We start from the raw sequence: 14,923 nt of genomic DNA, 5'->3' as shown, positions 1-14,923 counted from the left end.
CACCAGTAATCATGAAAAATAAATGATTTCCTACTTGATCCTCATAGTTTAGAATGCACTCTGATACATTCAAGTTTTCCCTTCAATCAGAACTAAGTTATACATGGAGAGAGGAAGGACAGGGGGAGCCTTCCTTGCTGGTTCAAAAAGAACCCCAAGCAAAGCTTGGCAGAGTGAGCTGCTCTCCTGCATCCTCCTTTGGTCGTGTCCTTTGGAAAGTTGATTTATCATCCACATGCCTTTGTGAGTTAAATAGTCCTCTTCATACATTCCTTTCAGTAAATGTAGATTCTGTTTTCAAAGACATAGACAAGTCCTAAGGGCCTAAAATCACTACAAAATTGGAGTTAGTTATTCGTCTGGCATTTCTCATTCTGATTTCAAAATATGATAAGGAATAGTCTCGCAGAGTTGTGAAATTTTCATTTATTCCTTATACTTATTTGGTATTAGTCCTCTTCTGATAAACTCAGATAACGCTGAAAGGCATAAAAGCACTGTTTGATTTTTCAGTGGAGGAAGAGAGCCAGTATAATTCGAGACTTTTACTTAAACGAACCAACACACACAAAAAATTGGGTTTGGGATAATGAAATTCAAAGAATAAGATTGATTATAGAAAGAGACAGATCAAAATGGAGACAAAACAAGTTACAACTAGAAACGATTAAAATCGTCAAGGATATAAGTAATCTTTCAATCTGTCACTCCCAGATCAAACAATCTGCATATTTATAAATACCTCTAAGTTTATAAAATATAACAAATTAGAATAACTTAAAATAGCATTACTTATCTTGTGTCAAAAAGAATATAAAACAATTTCCAATAATGATATATAGTTTTTAAGCTGCTTATATATACATATTGAATTTTGTTATTGTTATTGTAAAGGTGATGTACAGAGGGGCTACAATTATATAAATCAGGTAATGAGTACATTTCTTTTTGAAGAATATCACCCATTGCCTGATTTTCTCCCAGTTTTTCCTTCTTGTTCCCCTCCTAAGTGGTATAGTTCATTGTCAAGTTAGTGTCTAGTCAGTATCACTGCTACGTTTGTTTGCCTATTGTCCCACCATTTCTGTTCTCCTCCTTGTCTTCCCCCAAACAGAAAAGTGTAAACACAGGACACAATGCACAGAAAATAAACACAGAAACAAAGGGGAAACAGCTTCTTATTCCCATTCCTTGGAATTAATTTCAAAAAATATCATTTCATATTATCATATGCATATAGCTATTGTGCCTTTGTGATTCTTTCCTAAGAATATACTCCAATGGTCTCGATGCATGAATGTCTAGAATCTAGTATTCAAGTGTGTTTTGACCGGGTAGGCTGGAGAGGGTCCCTGAGTCTCTGTGCCCAAAGCGTTCTATCACTTGAGCCACAGCACCACATCTGGCTTTTTTCTTAGTAGTTTATGGTGCTAAGTGTCTCATAGGCTTTTCTATTCAAACTATTTGGAATCACGATCCTCAGATCTCAGTCTCCTGAGTAGCTAGGATTATAGTTATGGGTTACTGACACTCGGCACTTTGTAGGCAACATGAAAATATGGAACTTTTAAAACTTGTTTCTAACTTGTTGATCTAATATTTTTAACAATCACAATATTTCAGCTCCAAGATATTTTAGCTTTAGATATTTAATTCATTTTTAAGATTGAAAAAAATTGAAATGTAATTTTGCTCTTTAAAATGCCTACCACAAGTATTTCAGTTAAAAAGATTTTCATGATTAGGAGGTCTTGTGTTTGTCATGGAAACCATTTGATTAGTACAAATCCAACTTTGTCTTAACAGCCCATATGACCCATAGATAATCCACCCAGTTTTCTTTGGAAATCTTTTCAAGAAAGAGTAAGAAAGTCATCAAATGGCCAATGGGTTTGTAGTGAATTTAGCTAACAATAGGCTCAACAATACTGAGCTACAAGTACCCAAGGATACATTTATTTGTTTGTTTTTAAATTTCCTCCATCAAAGGTTTGTTTTCACCCGGATCTTCATACAGGGTAAAAACTTTATCAATTTTTATAAAACTATTTTTTAAATTTAGTAATTAAAAATCATTTAATGTCTGCTCTTTTAAGGCATTCTGTGATTGTTGGAATACAGGTAGTCCCTGAAGATAGATGTCCTTAATAGATATTCTAATTGTCACACAGAAAAAAATAACCAGAATACCAAGATTAAAATGAGTGCATAACAAAAGAAAAAAAACATTAAAAATTGTGATAGAAACAATTCTTTATATCTGACATATATTCCTCTAGGTCAATCACCAAACACAGGTGGCTTGAGAAACTGTCAAGGCAATGAGCAACTTAAAAAGGACATAGCAATTAAGGATATTGAGTCAAATTGAGGAAGTAAGAAGAATCTATAAAATTTAATTAATAAAATGTTGATGCATCAATTGTAACAAATATGATGTACTTATATGACATGTGAATAATAGAAGCTGCATCTAGAAAACAAAACAACAACAACAAAAAAGGAATTCCAAAAAGGGAGGAATGAATCAAAATTGTAGAGATCACAGTTTACCAATGACAAAAGAGTCAATCTTCATCTTAAAGCTGGATAATACTATAAATGATGGCATAGATGAGGGCTGGAAATTTGCTTAAGAGCTAGAGTGACTGTCTAGAATGCTCAACTCCTAGAGTTCAATCCCCAGTACCAAACACAAAGAGAGATTGTGATAGGAAACAAAAAATCTGTAGAAAGGAAAGGTCTAGTCAGCTTTCATCTTAGGATACAGGGGACTAATAAGATGACATCAATAATTGGGACAGATAAGCATATTACAAAAAATATTTTTACCACTTTTTATCCATCATATTACATGGCTTATCAAAAAAATCTGGGATGCCAGATTGTGTTCTTGTTGTTTTATATGTGTGGCCCAGATTGACCTTGAACTCTTGGTCTCAAGTGATTTTTCCACCTGAGCTTCCCATAAAGCTGAAAAGATAGCTGTGCCCTTCCACTTCTACACAGAATTAGAGGAATGGGAGTTTTCATTAACATTTAATAGGAGAAATTACTTCAACATATTTATGCTTACAAATTACCCTTATCAAATTCACTTCCTCAACCACTCTCTCTCCATCCTCTCTGCTTCCTAAAACAATCTAACAGTTTAGTTGTCCCATTTCCCTACATTTATATAATGTACTTCCACAACATTTGCTCTCTTTGTTGGGCCTGTTTTACAATCCTATAATCCTATAATTCATTTCCTTCCTTCCTTCTTTCCTTCCTTCCTTCCTTCCTTCCTTCTTTTCTTTCTTTTTTGATAACAGTTCTGAGGATTAAACTCAGGGCCTGGGTGCTGTCCTTGAGCTTTTGAACTTAAGACTAATGCTGTACCACTTGGGCCACAGTTAGGCCTTTTTTGGTGTTTAATTGGAGATAAAGTTTTCTTTCCATGATGGCTTTGAACTAAGATGATTAAATCTCAGCCTCTTGAGTAACTAAGATTGTATGTTTAAGCCATAGATGTCCAGCTGTAATTAAATTTTTCAGGTGTGTATTGATTGAAGGAGTTTCACCATGTTATTTCATGTATACAGTTGTTAAATTAATTGCATTTTCTAGCTGGATTACTCTTTTTTCTCCTTTCCACCTGCCTATTGTTAACTTTGTCAGTGAGTTTTGTTATGTCCTGTTGACATACAGGTACAATATATTTCATTATTTTTCATTCTCACACAATCTCATTTCCTCTCCCCTTCCTCTTTTTGCAGTCAAACAGTTCTAAAATTATAAATATGTTTTCTATGTTTATTTTTGTATATATGTCTGTATGTATTTATATTCATGATTATTTTTTAGGTCTAACTTCCACATATGAACAAAAATATATAACCTTTGTCCTTAAGAACCTGGCTATTGGGCCAGGCGCTTGACTTAGTCATAAAGTGTGTAGCATGCACTAATACCCCGGGCTCAATTCCTCAGTACCACATACCCAGAAAAAGCCAGACGTGGTCCTGTGGCTCCAGTAGAAGAGCTCCAACCTTGAGAAAGCCCAAGGACAGTGCTCAGACCCTGAGTTCAAGCCCTAGGACCGGCAAAAAAACAAAAAACAACAAAAAAAACCCTGGCTATTTCACTTAATATGATAGTATCCAGTTCTATCCATTTCCTGGATCTTGTTTCCTCCAGGGTATCCTCACCACATGTACAACAAGCAGTAGAATAACAGTTAACAGTTTGATATTAAGTTGATGTAAAGACACCTCTCATAAACTGTGCTTAGAGAGCCAGCAGACACCATACATTTCAACCGTGTCCTTATCAAAGGACATAGGGACTAGGGAATGGAACAGAATGGAAACTGAATTTCACTGGTGACTTGGAGATGTGAAGGGATACAATAAAAAGTAAAGATACAAAACCCAATTAGTAGAAGGCTTTTAGTCCATCTTACCTACCACCTGTTTTTGTAAATAAAGTTTTATTGGACACAGCCATGTCCATTTGTTTACATGTAGGATACTATTTTGGACTACATTAGTATCATAATTGGAAGAGAAACTATATGGCCTATAGGCCAAAAAATATGGGTTATCTGACTAGTTATTAAGGAGCTATGAAATTATGCTTTAGTTAAAAAAATCTTTAAGTATATTTTACTTCTGTGTAGAAAACATAGGGATAAATTATAAAGTTTAACTATAAGAGAGATTGAAATAGAACAATTTCCAGAAGATATTTAAGTGATAATCACAAGACAAATCATAAAGGAAGGATAGATTTGAACTAGGGATATTTAAGACTACTTTCAAAACTCTTTTAATTATTTTCATTGCTTTTCATTCAAGTTCAAGAAATATGAAGGCCCCAAATATAATTCAAAACTGTACATTAAAAATTTAAAGGAGAAAAATGACACTTTTAAGAGGGGGAAGGCACTATATTTCCATGCCTCAGAGCAATGTGTGTTGTGTGAAGTAAGTGATGCCTAGAAAGAACTGGGCAGCGATGGGGTGGGTAGACCATGAGGCCTAGCACATGAGCAGTGTCATTGTTGAAACTGGTGCCTCACACGTTGACAGTCAAGACTGAGCCAACATTTCCAATTCAATTCATAGGGTGCACTGAGAAGGAAGAAATAAATTTAGTGTTAGCAATATGAATAAAATAAGATAAAAGGAAAACACAGTATGAAGCTATAAAAAAAAAGTATCATGGTAGCCAAAAAAAAAGCTCTAAAGACATATCTGGATGGACCTAGAGCCTGTTCATGCCTGTTTAAGCCTCCATTTTAAATTTCCAAGAAAGATTTTTTATTCTGATCTACCTTGAATCAAATGTTTAGCCTTGATTATAGCTTAAATCCAGAGTCATGATCATATAACCAAAATATGATAGAAAGCCCCCTTCCTGAGAAGTTAAAGAATATTTCTTAGAAATGGAGCACTTGGGCTGGGAGTTTGGCCTAGTGGTAGAGTGCTTGTCTAGTATGCACCAAGACCGGGGTTTGATCCCTTGATATCACATGCATAGAAAAGCAGGAAGTGGTGGTTCAAGTGGTAGAGCGCTAGCCTTGAGGAAAGCCCAAGGACAGTGCTCAGGCCCTGACTTCAAGCCTCAGCTCTGACAAAAAAAAAAAAAAAAAAGAGAGAGAAATGGAGCACTTGAAAGAGATCTCAGGAAATGCCTTCTATAAGTAATACAGACTCGGTATTTTTTTTAAAAGGTCACTGAATGGAGGAAGCAGAATTCATGTTATGAAATTTCTACTTAGTGTACCATGTGCATATTATTTATGTGCTTAATTTTCTGTCTAAAATATTTTTATATTAAGCTCATTGAGACAAAAGGCTGAAAATGACTTTTACAGTTCATAAAAATCAAAGTCAACATTTTGATTGGTACTCTGAAAACTGTTAATGAGAAATAGAATGCACTACGGGTTCAATCAACAAGTTTCTGACTTTTTTTGAAATTTTAACCTTGACAAATTTGCATTTGAAAGCCATTCACAAGTGATGTCCTTTCAGTGACACTAATATTGAATATAAACGAATGAAGCCAATAAGCCCAAACCCCAACATTATATAAAAGAGATTGTAGATAATTCAATGAACTTCAAGGTGATTGGTTTAAAACTCATTGAATTTTTTGGTGTTTGAGTTAATACCATCTTTTGTTCATACATGACCTAGTACAGGAAAAATCATGTGGCAGTCAAAAAGAATGAGTTAACCAAGCTGATATCTTCACTGTTGATCATTTCCTTGACACTTCTATCAAAATGGTTTTTCTTCCTGAAGTGACAATCAAAACAGAGGCACTTCACATAGAATTTTAAACTACATTCATGTTAAGTGGTAAAGCACGGCCATACCAAACTCCTGAGATCAAACACACAATTTCTCTTTTCCCTGAAGGAGACTTAAGACATTCATCATCCCTTTTAACTAGTAATTTTTCCTACAAGAGTAATTTGTAGTGCATTGACATTCTTCATACATGATTGTATTTCAAGATTTAAACTGAAAGCTAGCTCCATGGGGAAACAAGAAAAAGAGAGTGTTTTTAAGTCTCCTAGTTGGAGCTTAACAAGAACTCTTAACAATGAAGACTGAAGATGTGAGTTGGTATAAAATAAATTTCTGAAGAAACATGACAAAATATTTTTCAATGACCCTCTTGCTATTCCATTCACAGTGTACAAGGGGGATAAGCCCCTCCCACGATCATCTACTGTTGTTGATGCTAATCATTCAGCAAAAAGTTAGGGCATTCTTTCTGATACTTTTTGCAGACCTAGCTATGTCAGGCTTATAGACATGTATCTTCAAAACATCCTGTCTCTGAGCATCTGTGAGCAGGTAAGTCACTTTCCATGCATTAGCCTTAGGACCTGCCTCAAGAAAGTAAGGTCTATTTTTTTCCATGTTTTGAATTTCCTGTATTATCTTCAGATTAAGCTATTTTTCAGACTTCCTCTCTCTAGGGATCTGTATTTAGAGCTTTTATATAAATGAGGTCATCTGATTTTCAAAAAGCACTTTCATAAAGAAAAAATGTTACTGGTGATTCTTGAATCCATCTTCAGACTTTTCTCAGGAAGTCCCATCCCTTTACTTTAGCATCTGTCTCCCTGTGACAGGCAAGTGCTGAGAGAGCCACAGAGAGGAGCTGGATAGCCACAAGCCAGGAAATGCATCTGGGAATGTGAGCTGTGTAATATACCTTGCGGAATCATTCGCTTCGGGCTACAGAGCGAAGATGATAGAACAGAAGTATCCAACGTTTATGTGCACACACACACACACACACACACACACACACACACTAAGCAATAGGTAAACAATTGTGCATTGAAGCAACTTCTGGAAAAACATTAGGATTCAATAAGAGAAAAATCTATAAAATCTAGAAACTTGGGTCAAAAGCAAAGCAAGAGAAGCAAATTATCTGAGAACCTGCCATCCCTACTCTACATCCAGAAGAAAAGTCTCCCATACAAGTAGATAAAAGTAAGAGACCTAGGAAACTGCCAGGACTGATAATGACAATCTTAGCTACTGAGAAATCTGCAACCCTTGCAAGTATGCAGCTTATCTAGATTAGTGACCTACCTAGATAAGTGAGTAGCCTTAGCCAGCCTTGGGAAAGGAATTCATTTCTACTCTTAACAAACCCTCAGGATCCAACAGGGAAGAGGTCTATTGGAATTTGAGTTGCTCTAAAGACCCCATATTCCTGTCAAAGATATTTCAGGACCCTGGCTCCATGAGTGGCTGTCACACCATCCCAAACTTGTCTCAATCAGGTGACTCTGTTGAGAACACTACAGTCATTATGGGTTCTTGTAACATGAATGGGGAGGAAAGTGTCACTCTTATGACCTAGCAGAAAGGCAAGAATTCATTCTAGACCTGCGACACTGCTGTGGTCTGTGGTCTTACAACAGTGCCAATTCCATCCCTGCAGGTACTTACCATTGTCAGGGAAGAGAAAGAACTCTAGCTCCTTCCTCTGCTTTACAACCCCAAGAAATACATTGTCGCAGTCTTGTACAGTGCCACAGCTCCGTTTGTCACCCTTCCCTATAGGGATGCAGCCAAAGAAAGTTCAGAGAGAAATTAGGCAGGCCCCATCCCACTAGTGTGAGCCCATCAGCAGAAAGGCATTTATTCAGGTTTCCACTTTGACCCATTCCTGCCTCATCTCAGGAAGCACTAGAGCTGAGAGAATTGCGGGGGGCGGGGAGTATTGAGGGGACACACCTAGCCATTGCTTCTTCCTCCCCTGGAATGCATAGTGAGAGGGCACCTGAAGCACCGTTCTTAAGCAGGCATTCTTCTAGGAGAAGTAGAGGAACTCCTGTCACCACCACACCCAGGTAAGTCTGAGCCACTGATCACCTCCCACCCAGACTGATCATTCACTACTGCTGACTCTGTATGAAGACCACGGCAGGAATGTTGCAATTCCTGCTCTCACTGCTTCCCAGTGAAGCACCTAGACCCACATCACTGTCTAGGTGAGAAGACAGAGGATTCATTACCCCTCACCACGACTGATGCATCCAGTGATCCTTACAAGTAACAATGCCAGCATCGACAACACCTAAGAAAAATCTCCTTCACCTAACCTGCCTCCACTGCCATCCTAGGAGCAGCCACACAGTCTGAACCACACACATGCTGCTGGAGAGTGTCTACATTGCAGTCTGAACTGCTAATGTGTCCCCACTCTCTGCAATTCACCATGTCACAGTGAAGTACAGCCCCATTAGAATAATGGCAGATATCTCCGTAGAAATCTTACAGATCAGAAGGACATAGAATGAATTTCAAACCCTAAAAGAAAAATAGTTATGAACCAAGCTGACTATATACATTGAAGTTATTCTTTAAGAACAAAAATACTTCCAAGTTATGCAAACCTGAGGAAGCAAGAGTAATTGTACTGATAGCTGACAAGGTAGAATTTCACTCAAGGCTAATGTTCTACTACTTGAGCCACAGCTTCACTTTGGGATTTTTGGTATTTAATTGGAGATAAGAATTTCACAGACTTCTCAGACTGGGTTGATTTCAAATCACAATCCGTAGACCTCAGCCTACTGTGTAACTAGGAATTACAGCTGTCAGCCACTGGTGCCTGACTAGTTTGTTTTGAGATAGGCTCTAACCATTTACACTTTGTCCAGGTCAACCTCATGGTATAATCATCCTATCAGTAATTTCTGATCTACAGGTATTAAAGATATATTTTGCCATATCTGAACTGAACAGCAGAGTTTTGAATGGGCATTGGGTTATTGAAGAAATCAAAAGAGAATTTTTTTTTAGATCTTGAACCAAACCAAAATAGAAACCCAGCATTCAAAAACCTGTATAATAGAGAAAATGAAGTTCTAAGAGGAAAGTTCATTTCAATGTGTACCTCCTTCAAAGACACAAAAATATTTCAAATGGACAACTTAATTGTTCATCACAATAATTTATGGAAAAAAAATATCATTCACACTGAAATTGAGCTCTAGCCTTGAGAAATCCCAATGGCAGTGCTTAGGCACTGAGTTCAAGCCCCATGACTGGCCAAACCAAAAAAAATAATGGAAATAAATAAAACCCTAAATGAAAAATTAAAGTGATGATCAGTACAACCAAGAATTAGTTCTATCAGAAGATAAAGACTGGAGACAAGGTTCAAGTGGCAAAATATTAGGTTCTAAGTTCAAAACCCAGTGCTGGAAAAAAAAATAGAAAGAATAATGAGAATCGAGGACAAGTAAAATTACAAAGCCCTATCTAGGCTAACCAAAAAAATAAGAGATTAAAAGAAAATAGACATTACAAATGATGTCATGAAAATATTATTAAGAAACTAATTTGAAGCTCTATATTAACAAATTGAAAAATACAGGAGAAAGGACACATTTTTTTACATATATGACCCACCGAAGCTGAACCAAAGAGAAAGAAATATCCCACTATTTATAAGTGAATTAAAATTGATTTCCTATCCCTATGATTTTGGAGTCTAGCGTAGAAAATCAGTTGCTTTGAACATTATGTTGAAATGATTCCTTTGTTTTCTCTTGGAGTTTCAGAATTTCAGTATCAAAATCATGGAAACAAAAGCAAAACTAAAATTTCTTTGTATTAAATCAAAGAGCTCCCACACAGCAAAAGACATCCAGTGTAGTAAAGGGATAATCTATTCAATGTGAGCAGGTTTTTGCCAAGATTTATCTAATAGAGTGTTACTATTTGGACTACTTCAAGAATAAAAAATCTCAACAATAAAAAAATATGCTAATCCAGTTAAAAATGAGCACATTATCTGATCAGACACTTCTCAAAAGAACAAATGCAAATGATGGATAACCATATGAAAAATGCTCAAGACCCCCAGCCATCAGGAAAATGCAAGTCAAGCCATAATGACTTACCATCTCATCCCAGTCACAATGGTTATTATAAAAGGACTAATGATAATAATGCTAACTACAAATGTTGGAACCCTTATGTATATCCATGTATACCCATGTAGTGATGTAAATTATTATAGCTACTATAGAAACCAGTTTGGAAGCCACAGGCTATGCCTGTAATTCTACCTATTTCTGTTGTGAAGAGAGGCAAGGAGGATTGACAGTCCAGGTCATGATACTTGCCTAGCATGCATGAGGCTCCGGGTTTAATATCCAGGGTCTCTCCTTCCCATGTGACTGGGATTAACAAGCATATGTCACTGTGCCTGGCTCCCCACCTCCAGTCTTTGCAAATCACTTCCCATGAAATGATCCTATTTGAATGTTTTCAAATAATTTCCTGCTGCAAACATTGGAGTAGTGCATCCTGAACGATATAATACAATGTTCTACTAATTCCAAAGTTAGTTCTCATTTCTACCCTGATCCTTCTCAACTACTTTTCATGATTTTCATTAATGATTTAATCTTTCAGCCGGAAGTTTCACCTCGTAGTAGAGTGCTTGCCTAGTATGCACAAATACGTGGGTTTTGAATCCTCAGTAGCACATACATAGAAAAAGGCGGAAGTGGTGCTGTAGCTCTAGTGATAGAGCTTTGGCCTTGAGAAAAAAACCCAAGGTCAGTGCTCAGGCCCTGAGCTCAGGCCCAGGACTGGTAAAAAAAAAAAAAAGAAAAGATTTAATCTTTCACTTCTTATTCTACTAGTTCTCCAGGGTTTCTATTTCTTTTCTCAATAAAGAGCAACCAATCTGATTTTTTAAATGCATTCCACATTCACACTAATACATGCATGATATACTCAAAATACTACCTTACTCTGTCATTAAGCTGAATGAAAGTATTTGCATATTTTCCTTAATTCCCAAGAATAAATATCTGATGGCAGAATGCCAGACATGTGTTGCAGGTGTCTTATGGTCAGATATTTTTGAGCATGTGGGCTTAAAGGAGTTATGGTTGAGGAGAGGAACTGTCAGCTGTGGTTAAAATTCAAAGCTATATTTAAACCACTTACATTTCCCTCTCCCTGCTTTGAATTTGTTTGGTGATAAAAAGCATGCAGTGGGTAAAAAACAACAGTATGTCAATATGAAACCAGAATTGAAAAATGTTCTTTAGGTACAAGAGAAATGGAATCCTTATGAACGGTCTCTAAACTCAGGCATGGGACATTTGCTTACTACAGCATTCAATGGGTGGGAGGCGGGGGAAGCAGAGAGCAATGAGAGTAACTACTATAAATGTACTACAGATGTTGTGTGAAAATACTACAATGAAACTCACCAAAAAGGAGAAGGATGCTGGATTAAGAAAGGAATCACAGTGGGGGTGATTTTTTTTTAGGTTTCATTGTTCTATTTTTATGGAATGCAAACAAATGTCTACATCATTCTTTTTTTTTTTTTTTTTTTGCCAGTCCTGGCTTGAGCTCAGAGCCTGATTACTGTCCTTGGACTTTCTCAAGGCTAGAGCTCTACCACTTGAGCCTCAGCACCACTTCAGCTTTGTTTTATGTATGTGGTACTGAGGAATCGAACCCGGGTCTCTGTGCATGCTAGGCAAGCACTCTACCACTAGGCCACACTCCTGGCCCCTGTCTATATCATTCTTATCCACCCTCATAATCCCAATCTTCTCAGACTAGTGCTCACCCCAGCACACTTGTTTATCTTTCCCTTCTCCAATCCCCTTTGATCAATAGCTTTTATTGAGATTCATCATGCTGCCTTCATATATAGTTTCAATATTTTTCAAATTTTACTTGCCCTCTTTCTATTTAGATGAGGTGAGGTTTATCAGATATTATATAAACATTATATAGGAAAACAAACATTATAGGAAAAGTCCTTTTTGCGATTAACTTAATAAAATTTCAATTTTTTTCTTACCTTAAAAATATATGCAATCATATATTTGTAAATATGTTCTCTCTCTTGTTCCCTGTAACCATTCTCATCTTATTTACTATGGGTAAGGTTACAGTTTAACTACATAAATTAGACATTTAAGAACTGTACAAAGATAAAAACATTTTTAATAGACACATTAGAGGATGAAAACCAGATCATCTGTACCTTACCAAATAATAACCCAAATAAAAATATGCTTCTAGACATGTACAGATGGCTGTTTTATAATCACTGAAATTTAAGAAATGATGAAATATGGCTGGCCTTTAGATTTTCTGGATGGAGTCTATTACAGAATGATTTAGCATCTGAGGATGTAGAGGATGTATAACAAGTGTTATCACCAAAATAATATTGGATAAAGTCTTCAGTGGAGCAGAAGTAAGAACACAGCCTGGGGCCTTGGGAACCTTCTGTCTGGCCTGTGGAACCGTTATCTGCCATCATATCTAGTCTGTACAGAAACCTTATTTTAATTTCACTTGGGATCCATATGTTTCTACTGACCTTTCCTTGCAAGGATGACTTTTTTCCCACATTTTGCTATTTTCTGCTTTTTAAGCATGTGGATTTTTTTAATTCTTTTGGTTTTGTTGAAGTGACATTTTACTAGCTAAGACAAACAAAGCTTCTAACATAAGGGTACTGATTAAAAGAGTTTGGTGGTAACTTAAATGTACACACATCATAAAGAATATTACAAGCCATGCATTCTTAGGCTTCTGATGTCATATTTGTTTAATCCAAACACACTGATTTTCTTTGGCTTCATTTTTACCAAATTCTTCCTCATCAAAGTCTTATCAAAATGCACTCAAGGTTATTTCAGTTCGTTTTTAAGGGCATTCTCAAAATTCATTTGTATGAATGGTAGAAAACCATTGTGTGTGATGATGCACAACTATTACTCAGCACTAGGGATACTGAGGCAAAAAGGTTATGAGTTTAAGGGTCACGAAGACTGTGCCTCAAATTAAAAAAAATTGAAAACCACATTTTTAAGCCCTGAAAAAGAGTTTTTAGATTCTCATGTAAAATATTTAATGTTCAACAAGATGGTATATCTGGAATACCATTTGATATAACACTAAGCGTTAGCCAAATCAACTGTATTGAAATATACCCAGTCTGTATGAAGTCACAAGCAGGAACTCACTTTATCTGCCCAGTATTAAAAGAGTTCTCACCACCAGACACGGCATTGGTGGTAGAAGGTGTTGAGGGACCCTGTACACCATAACTTGATGATCTTAGCCAGCAATTTCACTCCATAACTGGATTTCTACCAAACCACTTAAATTGCAAAGTTGTTTGTTTTTTTTTTAAATAGGGGAGAGAATGTACAGAGCAGTGAACATCACTACTTCTGTGTATTTGGCACTTAGACTTGTCACTTAGAGAGCTACAAGATAGTTACCTGCAATCAAGTGGTTGTCTCTGCCTTGTTTGTGTAGTTATGCTAATGTATAGTCACCTGCTATAGTTTCCTGGTTTTGAAAAACACTTTTCCTCATTTCTTACCTCCTAATAAAACCATGTTTAAATGCTAGTCTATCTATTGGGAGGCTCAATGGTAAAACAATATGAAAGAGCCTGTGTGAAAGTGCTCTTATGAAACTAATAATCATTAATTGTGTAACTGAATCTAGGACCTACTCAACGTAGGTACTACACATTTATTGGATATCTGTTCTATAATAGAATTAGAATGAATTAATTTTTAATCCCACTAGGACTGATAATAGTTTAAACTATTGCTCCTAACTTTAAAACAGTGGACCAATAGGATTATTTCTTACAAGTTTTGCTTTGTTTCATTCATTTCCCTTCTGTTTATGCCTCTCTGTGTGTATTTACTCAGGGTCATGTTATCCTTCCTACACTGAATTGATTTCTATCCTCCTAGCTAAAAGTTAGAGGCTGATAATATAGAGTAGTTTGTTAGAAACCCTAACACTGCAAAGAAAAAGAATTAACAAAAGAATGAGGAGGAAAAGGGGGAGGGTGTGGGGCAGAAGGAGGGAAAAGAAAATGAAGAAGAGGAGGAAAAGGAAGGAAGGAGTAGTGAAAGAAAAGGAGGAGGAGGAAGAAAAGCAATTTTGCTCCTAACTTTAGATTCCAGTCCATGATTTGTGTAGATCTGTTGTTTGGGGAGTGCAGATGTGTGTGGCTAGGGAGAACCTAACTGGAGACACATGGTGCAGGAGGTCCTGCAGTACAGCATGGCTTGCTTTCTTGGAGGCAGCAAAAGGAAAGAAAACAGAAGGAGCTGGTATCCACTATTCCATTCAAATCCAGGCCCTTAATTTCCCCAAGATCTCTTACCACCTCTTAGAGTATCTACCACTTCTAAATAATACACTGAAAACGAAACCTTTACTTCTTGAGACTTTTAGAAACGAACCAGATGCCTGGTGTCTCCAAAGCAAGACCTCTTTGTTTCAAGTAGTTGCTGGACAAGACGTGGGTAAAGGTGGAACCAGAGCTCTTCCCAGGCATGCTGTCTGCTTCCCCTCCTGCTTTCAGCCTTTAT

Source organism: Megascapheus bottae, chromosome 13 (assembly GCF_031878675.1).
Source record: "Megascapheus bottae isolate mThoBot1 chromosome 13, mThoBot2.hap1, whole genome shotgun sequence".
Lineage (NCBI taxonomy): Eukaryota > Metazoa > Chordata > Mammalia > Rodentia > Geomyidae > Megascapheus > Megascapheus bottae.
Note: the sequence above shows the minus strand (reverse complement) of the source record.